This window comes from Gallus gallus, chromosome 16 (assembly GCF_016699485.2).
Source record: "Gallus gallus isolate bGalGal1 chromosome 16, bGalGal1.mat.broiler.GRCg7b, whole genome shotgun sequence".
Taxonomy (NCBI): domain Eukaryota; kingdom Metazoa; phylum Chordata; class Aves; order Galliformes; family Phasianidae; genus Gallus; species Gallus gallus.
Genome location: NC_052547.1, coordinates 2662464 through 2670497, shown reverse-complemented (window position 1 = coordinate 2670497; position 8034 = coordinate 2662464). Strand labels below are relative to the sequence as shown.

General features: G+C 57.4%; 1 long non-coding RNA gene across 2 annotated transcripts; it reads right to left on the bottom strand.

Moving 5' to 3' along the window:
• Nucleotides 1–3614: 3614 nt before the first annotated feature.
• LOC107049775 lies at nt 3615–6559 on the bottom strand. 2 transcript variants are annotated; one of them, XR_003077996.3, is made up of 6 exons: nt 6138–6559; nt 5561–5738; nt 5278–5460; nt 4933–5083; nt 4707–4837; nt 3615–4462 (listed from the first exon to the last, which is right to left on the bottom strand). It is a non-coding gene; the product is annotated as an uncharacterized LOC107049775 (long non-coding RNA). The 2 variants fall into 2 exon arrangements; XR_003077995.3 differs by having other exon boundaries at nt 4945–5083.
• Nucleotides 6560–8034: the final 1475 nt, after the last annotated feature.

Genomic DNA, 8034 nt, shown 5'->3' with positions numbered 1-8034 from the left:
GTGCCCTACACCTTTGCCAGCTCTGCATTCCCCTCCTGCTGTATGGGATCTGGAAGGATACGGGGGTGAAGAGGAGCCCCAGGTGGGCTATGGACGTCCTGGGACAATGATTGGGGTCCTGTCTGGGACTGTGGGGGCCTGTGAGATCCCAGGGGTGACCTGAGGGGGGTGAGGGAGGTCCAAGGGAAGATATGTGGGGGTTCAGTGGGAGCCCAGTGCAAGGATAAGGGGCGCTGTTGGGGACACCAGGACTCTATGAGGTGCCAGGTTGGCTGTGGGGGAAGTGTACCGGGTCTGAGAAAGTCCTGGAGGAGCTATGGGGCTCTGGGTGCGTGTGAAAGGCGGAGAGGGGGATATAAGCACATGGGAGGATATGGGCACACAGCCTGCAGGAGCAGAATGCTGTTCAGGAGAAGGCAAGATGTGGGCTGCAGGTGAGACACTGGGGTATGCTGTGGTATGGGGACATAGGGGGAACGGGGGGATGTGGGGAGAAGTTAGGGTTAAAAAGGGGGGGTGCGGGGCGGTGTTGGAGTGCGTTTATTTCTTCCTGAGAGGGGACTGGGGGTCCCAGTGGCCCAAAGGTGGGGCCCTGAGCCATAACCCCACGTGAGCCGTAACCCAAGATGAACACAGAACCCTGTATGTGCGTGACCCCATGGCTGCACGTGACCCACAGCCCTGGGTGAACCATACCCCCACACGACCCTGTGACTCCCTGACCCTGCCTGCCCCCATCACTCTGCGACCCGATGCCACGTGGCCCCAGAACTCTGGGATCCCTGCCCCCACCTCACCCCAACCACAGAACCCTAGAATAACTCCACGCCACCCCATCTGAGCCTACCATCCCATCTGACCCCATCGCTGTGACCCAGAACCCCACCTGACACCAAAAACTGTGCCGCTCCATCTGACTGCATATAACTCGGTGACCCTGCAGGAGCCCCACGTGACCCATGACCCTGTGTCCTGACCCCATGTGGCCATAGAACCAGCTGTGTGTGGGGAAAAGGCATCCTCTCCTCGGGGTGGGGCTGCCACAGAGCTGCCCCAAAGAAGCCGTGGGGTGGGCTGCAGCCATACGCCTAATTTTGGATTGCTGGGAACTGGCCAAAGGGGCAAGAAGAAGGACACGAATAGCAGCTTCTGTAGGGAAATACCAGACACAAGGTTTGCTGGCTTGGTAGCTTCTGTTTCTCTAAGAGGACAAGAAGAGAACAAACCGATCCCACTGAGACTGGGGAAGGGACTGGGGCTGGGCTGCTGCAGTGCTGCGTGGCAATGAGGGATACCTGACCCAGCAATGCAGCTGGGACGGATGGAAGCAATCAACTCCCTCACGGGACAGTGGGAGAAGAAATCCAAGTCAGCTGCAGAACGCACAACGCAACTCCTTACCAAAAGGCACCCCAGACTGGGGCTGTTGCAGCAGCAGAGACAGTGCGTCTCGGAAGGGATCTCGCGGTGGGGAAGAAATGGCTCCAACGTCAGCACTTGGACAGCTGCTGCAACGACCGCGAGAAATGGACAAAGCACTCTGAGGGCAGCGCAGCACGAGCAGGAAGGAATGCACGGTGGTGCAGAAAGAGCAGAGAAGGATGGAGAAGAGCAGCGGTGGGATCCCCCTTTGGCACGCTCACCCACCGCTACAAGTGGGTGGGGCTCTGCAACAAGAAGCTGCACCCTGCCGTGGTCAGCACGGCTCTGTGTGCCAGCTGTGTGCTGCTGGAAACCATCTGAGCTGTTACGCTTTGGAGAGTGGCAGAGAGAATGTTCTAACGTCTGCAGGGAGAGCACAAGGTAGGGCCAGTGTGACAGCTGTGCTGTTGTTCAGCAGACAGATGCTGAGCAGAGCACATCACGAACGAGAGAAGGCACAGCTGCAGGACGGAGCATGAGACACAGCAAGTGCGAGAGCTGCAAGAAATCCTGCCTGCCTGCCTGTCTGCATAGAAAAGCACACAATCAGCCCGAAAGGAACAGGTTGGCCATAGAGCTCCTCTGGAGAAACGGCACAGCGGATGCATGGCGGAGACTGTGAACCTGCAGTCCCCAGCCAAGGGGGAACAGGAGAGCAGTGAGTGCCACGGGAGGAGAGCTCCAGGAGCAGAAGGAGCTCACAGAGCAGCTGCGCGTTTTCTCCCTCGCCACGAGGAGGGAGAGTGCAGTAACGCCACAGCAATCAGGAAGGAGCTTTGCTGCTGCACCGAGAGCTGCGCCCGATGGAACAGCAGGGAGGAGAGCGTTTCTCGCACACCCCGCAGGCACTTGGGGGGATGCGCTGGGATGTGGGGAAGCCCTATGGGTTGTGGGGCAGCTAAAGGATGCCTATGGGAGGGCTACAGGGGCACTTTGGGGCAGCTATGGGGCAGCCACACCTAGGAGCTGCCTTTACCCAACACACTGCTGGTGGTGGAACTGCTGCTGGCCACGGGCCGTGGGCAGTGATGGGGCTGCTCTGGGGCTGCTCTAGGATGGCTCTGGGGCTGCTGTGGGGCAGCTATGGGACACACCCACACCTCGGTGGGGCTGATGTTCCTCCACACGGAGCTGGTGGTGAACCTGCTCTGATTGTGGGACCTCCCCCATAGCTCCCTTGACCCCCATCTTGCCCCAGAAGACGTGGGCAAGATGAGGGTCAGGGGCAGATATAGAGTGCTGTTCTACAGCGGCCCCAGAGCCACCCTACAGTACCCCCTGAACGACCCAATAACAGCCCCATCACTGTCCAGAGCCTCCTCTGGGCATATGGTACTCGCAGGGCTATGGGTGATGTAGAGCCCTGGGGTCACGTGGAGTTGTATGGGGTAATGGGGTCACGTGGGGTTACGGAACAGGGCTCCACCTTGGGGCCACAGGGAACCCCAACCCCCTCTCAGGAAGAAATCCATAAATGCACTCCAACACCGCCCCACATCCCCCACTCTGACCCCAAACCGCTCCCCACATGCCCCCACACCCCCTACGTCCCCATGCCACCCCATGTCCCCGCACCCACAGGTCCCACCTTTACCTCACACGTTACCTTCTCCCACGCAGCACTCTGCTCCTGCAGGCTGTGGCCCATACCCCCACATCCTCCCACGTTCCCACGCACCCGTCTCCCCAGTGCCCCCCACGTCACTTTCACCCACAGCTGTGCCCTACACCTTTGCCAGCTCTGCATTCCCCGCCTGCTGTATGGGATCTGGAAGGATACGGGGGTGAAGAGGAGCCCCAGGTGGGCTATGGACGTCCTGGGACAATGATCGGGGTCCTGTCTGGGACTGTGGGGGCCTGTGAGATCCCAGGGGTGACCTGAGGGGGGTTAGGGAGGTCCAAGGGAAGATATGTGGGGGTTCAGTGGGAGCCCAGTGCAAGGATAAGGGGTGCTGTTGGGGACTGCGGGGCTCTATGAGGTCCCAGGTTGGCTGTGGGGGAGATGTACCTGGTCTGAGGAGGTACTGGAGGAGCTATGGGGCTCTGGGTGTGTGGGGCGGGGAGAGGGGGATATAAGCACATGGGAGGATATGGGCTCACAACCTGCAGGAGCAGAATGCTGTTTGGGAGAAGGCAAGATGTGGGCTGCAGGTGAGACACTGGGGTATGCTGTGGTATGAAGACATAGGGGGGACGGGGGGATGTGGGGAGAAGTTACGGGTAAAAAGGGGGGGGGCGGGGCGGTGTTGGAGCACCTCACACATTGCCTTCTTCTGCACAGCATTCTCCTCCTGCAGGCCCATATTGGCCCATATCCCCAAATACTCCCACGTTACCGTGTATCCATCTTCCCAGTACCCCCCACGTCTCTTTCACCAACATCTGTGCCCTACACCTCCCCCTGCTCCGCATTCCTTTCCTGCAGCAGCCGATCCTGCCCCAGCACTGTGTGGTGATATGGGATCTGGAGGGAAATGGGGTTGAGGAGGGTCAGCTATGGGGGTCCTGGAATAGTGACGGGGTCCTCTAAGGAACTGTAGGGTCTGGAAGATCTCAGGGGGGTCCTGGATGTGGTAAGGCAGGTCTTAGGGAGGAAACATGGGGGTTCAGTGGGAGCCCAGCAGGAAAATGGGGTACTGTAACAGACTATGTGTTTCTGTGAGGTTTTGGGCCAGCTATGGGGAAGGTGTACCAGGCCTGAAGAGGTCCTCGAGGGCCTATGGGGCTCTGTGGGGGTCGTGGGGTAGCTACAGGTTCTTGAATGGGAAATATTGAGGGGGCTATTGGGGCGCTGAGGGAATTATGGGTGGGCTGTCATGGGAAAGGAAAGGGCAACCTTGGGGAAAGCACAGGGCAGCCAGGGGGATGGAAGGGAAACCTACAGGAATGCAAGGGGAACCCGGGCTGAGGCAAGGGGACAGCTAGGGGAAGAGAAGGGAGCGTCCCAGTAACTGAGTTCTTCTTTCACATCCACATCTTCCACTTCCCAACTTAGCTTCAAAGTCGCAGACGAGCTGTAGTACCGCTGCCCGTCTCCTGCCTGTGTCAGAAAGAGCTGCATGTTAGCGGGGTGCAATTGCCATTAAAAAGCCTACTGCATCAGTGCAGTCACAAAACCCTCCCCTTCAGTATCTTTTACAGGCAGATGGCCATGCCCTTGCTCAGGAACCATTCCTATAGAGCAAGGGAAGTCCTTCACTGCCTTAGGGCGTGAGTAACACAGGAAGAGCTTAAAAGCCTCCAAAGCACGCTAACAAGCCACCGAGTGCGGAAGCTAAACACACCTTCTACTTCAAGAATTAGCAAGACGAATAAATGCACCCTGCTGCTGGAGAGGGCTGCGCTGCATCTCCTGGTGCCACCCTTGGGTTGTCAACGTGCTGCCCGTCCATAGCACACTTTGAAGTGCCGCAGCCTTGCAAGAAAGAACAGGGAGTAAAGAGCTCTGCCTTGCATTTGCTGTGAGAACACAGAGATGAGCCGTACAGCCCTTGCTCTCAGAACACACACCTCTTCTCTTACCAGCTTCTTTCATTCCTGCGCAATGCTGTTCAAACCCCTCCTCCGTCTCTCCCTTCACAACACAATACGCAGTCTCTCCACACCGACGAGCTCTGGGCTGCTTCATGCCTGTGCCGTCATCAGGACCTCCAGAACAAACCTTGGAGTTCAGAGGTTTGATTAGACAAGCGCCCTGTCTAGCACAATTCACCACCTTCAACACTCTAAATAAGTGACGCACGGAGGTCTGACATCTTTGAACACACCCAGGGCCACAAACACTGAGAACTACAAACATGGAGAAATTCTGCATGCACACAGATCAAATGGCACTACAGAGCAACACCGCTTTACCTCCTCCGCACCAACGGGCTCTGCAGTGCCCCACTACGTCTGTCAGTGGCAGGCTGTGAGGAACGGCCCCGCAGAGTCACGCAGGGTCTCCTCCTCCTGCTCCTCCAGACGCCGCATTCCTTCCTCTGGCACACAGAGCTCAGCTGGTGCTGCTGCAGGCAGTGCTGCCCGTGTCTGCCCAGCCTAAAGCCATCAGACAACGTCAGCGGATGCCTGGTGCTCACATACAAGCACAAGTGCTGATGGCAAATGACCGCCAAAGCACAGACTGAATCGCTGGTACCTTGCAGTGAGGAAAGGCTGAGATGCACAACGTCCTCACCAGCTTGCTTGTTTGAAGTGGAGCTTCAGCAGCAGCTCCACTCATGATTAAGTCCTCCAAAAACTTTCTTCTTTCTTCCTGATCAGGAGACTGGATACTGAAAACTTCTCCAAAGGCACTTGTTAAACAATACCTGTGCCTAAAGCCCAAGGACAAAACACGTTTCAGACTCAAGACCAGAAAACAATCATATTCTATCCCAATACAATTTCAATTCCCACTTACATTTCAGGACTAGCATTTCACCCACCCTGCTATGGAAGGGGGAACAGAAGGGGGAGCCTTCTAGCCCCACATCCCCTAATAGCCCTCCCCACAGCGCCTTATCGCCCTATGGCCCCACACAGCCCCTTATAGATCCATATCCCCCATACACTCCCTGTAGCCCCATATATCCTTATAGCCACCCCTATCCACCCCCCACAGCCCCCTATACCCCACATTACCCTACAGCCCCCCTCTGTATCGCCCCCACAGCCCCCAAAACTCCCATATCCCCACCACATCTCCCCCCCTGCTCCTATACCCACAGACCCACCTCAGCTCCGGGGGGCACCGGGAGCAGCGCTGGAGGCTCGGGGGGGCCCGGCCCGGATGCGGGCAGCAGCACTGCGGCGGTGGGGGCCCCGAGTCCTTCAGCCGTCCTAAATCCCCGCATCCCACGGCGGAGGGGAGGGGAGGGCGGGGCGGGGCCTGGCGGTTCGGGCCTCATACGGTTCCTCGCCCCGGCCCCGGCCCCGGCCCCGGCCCGGAGCCGTTCTCCCGCACACCTCCGGCGCCGCTGTCCTCAGCACCGCTTTCGTTGTGCCGCGCCTCCGTCTCGGTGCTGCCCGGACAGCTCTGGCGAACAGCGGCTGCAGCGGCGGGGCCGGGCTGAGGGAGCGGCGCCGTCTGACGGGACAGCCGGGCGGCCCGAGCCGGCTGCTAACCGCCGCTCCCGCGCGCTGCGCCTCAGCCAATCGGAGCCGGCGGCGCTGCCGCTGACCAATGAGACGCCAGAGGCGGGCCGGAGCTGCCGCTGACCAATGAGAGGCCGGGGGCGAGGCGGAGTGGCAGTTGGCGAGGAGGGGCCTCAGGGTGTGCCCTATTGCTATAGGGGATGGGACTGGGACTGGGACTGGGACTGGGACTGGGACTGGGACTGGGATTGGGATTGGGACTAAAGGGTGTGGGACTGGGATTGGCATGAGGGAGTGGGATTGACACGTGGGAGATGGGGTTAGGATGAGGGACTGGGAAGGAGACTTGGAACTGGGATTGGGATGTGGGACTGTGTCAGCGGTTTACGGGCTGGTTCGGCCCAGTTCCGTGACCAGCGGGGCGGAGGGATTTCACAACATCCGCGCCTCCGGAAAAGGGAGACAGGGGACCCCAAAATAAATAAAGACAGCGGGCACGATCTGAGGAGAAACAAACTAATTTCCTAAATACGGTATCAGAGTGCAAGATCACACACTGTAATACAATATAATTAGACTCGAAGCTAAGAAATCAAACATAATGAGAGAAAGAGAATCTGAAAGCTGTAGGCCTTCCAGTAGGAGCTGAGGCGATGCGTGCGGTCGGGACGAGAGCCGAGGGGAGAAGAGAAGAGAGCATCAGGTGACTTTGCCAGAGGTTATATCTCCTCTCTGAGCGCAAAGCCCCCTGGGGAATGGAGTTCTTCTTCTCTTCCGGACAGGTGCCCGGAACTGGAGCAGTAACACTTTAACTCCCTACGTCACTACGTGACGTTATGACGTGGAATACCAGGAACCAAAAATCATAAAACCATGACAGACTGGGACGTGGGGTTGGGATGTTGGATGTGGGATTGGGATGTGAGATTTGGGATTGGGATGTGCCGTGTGGGGATATGGATAGGGATATGGGAGGAATACGGGGTGGGATATTGGGAAATGGGGTATATGTGGGATGGGCTCTGGATATGGGATGGACTTGGAACGGACATGAGATCATAGAATCATGGAATCATAGAATGACAGAATTGCTCAGGTTGGAAAAGACCTTCAAGATCATCGAGTCCAACCACAGCCCGACCATACTGCCCCAGCTCTAACAACTCACCACTGACTCATGTCCCTGAGCACCACATCTGGACGGCTCTTAAACACATCCAGGGATGGTGACTCAACTGTCGGAAAAGACCGCGGGAGACGAGTCTCAAGCTATCATGATCAACAGGTCTCGTTTATTAGGCACATTGGTATTGTATTTATACAGTAGGTAATGAGCTTATACATATTGCAAAAGCATAGCTCAGGATTGGCGGATTATGCATTACTTCATCTTGACCTTCGTGGTTAGCCTTGCTGTTACTGTTTCTTCATTGCTGTAGATACGCATCCTGCTTTCCATCTACCCGAGTAGCCGTCCTTGCCTCTAGTTACATACTTTCTTTTATTGTTTCACGAGTGGCATTCCATCGTGGCCCT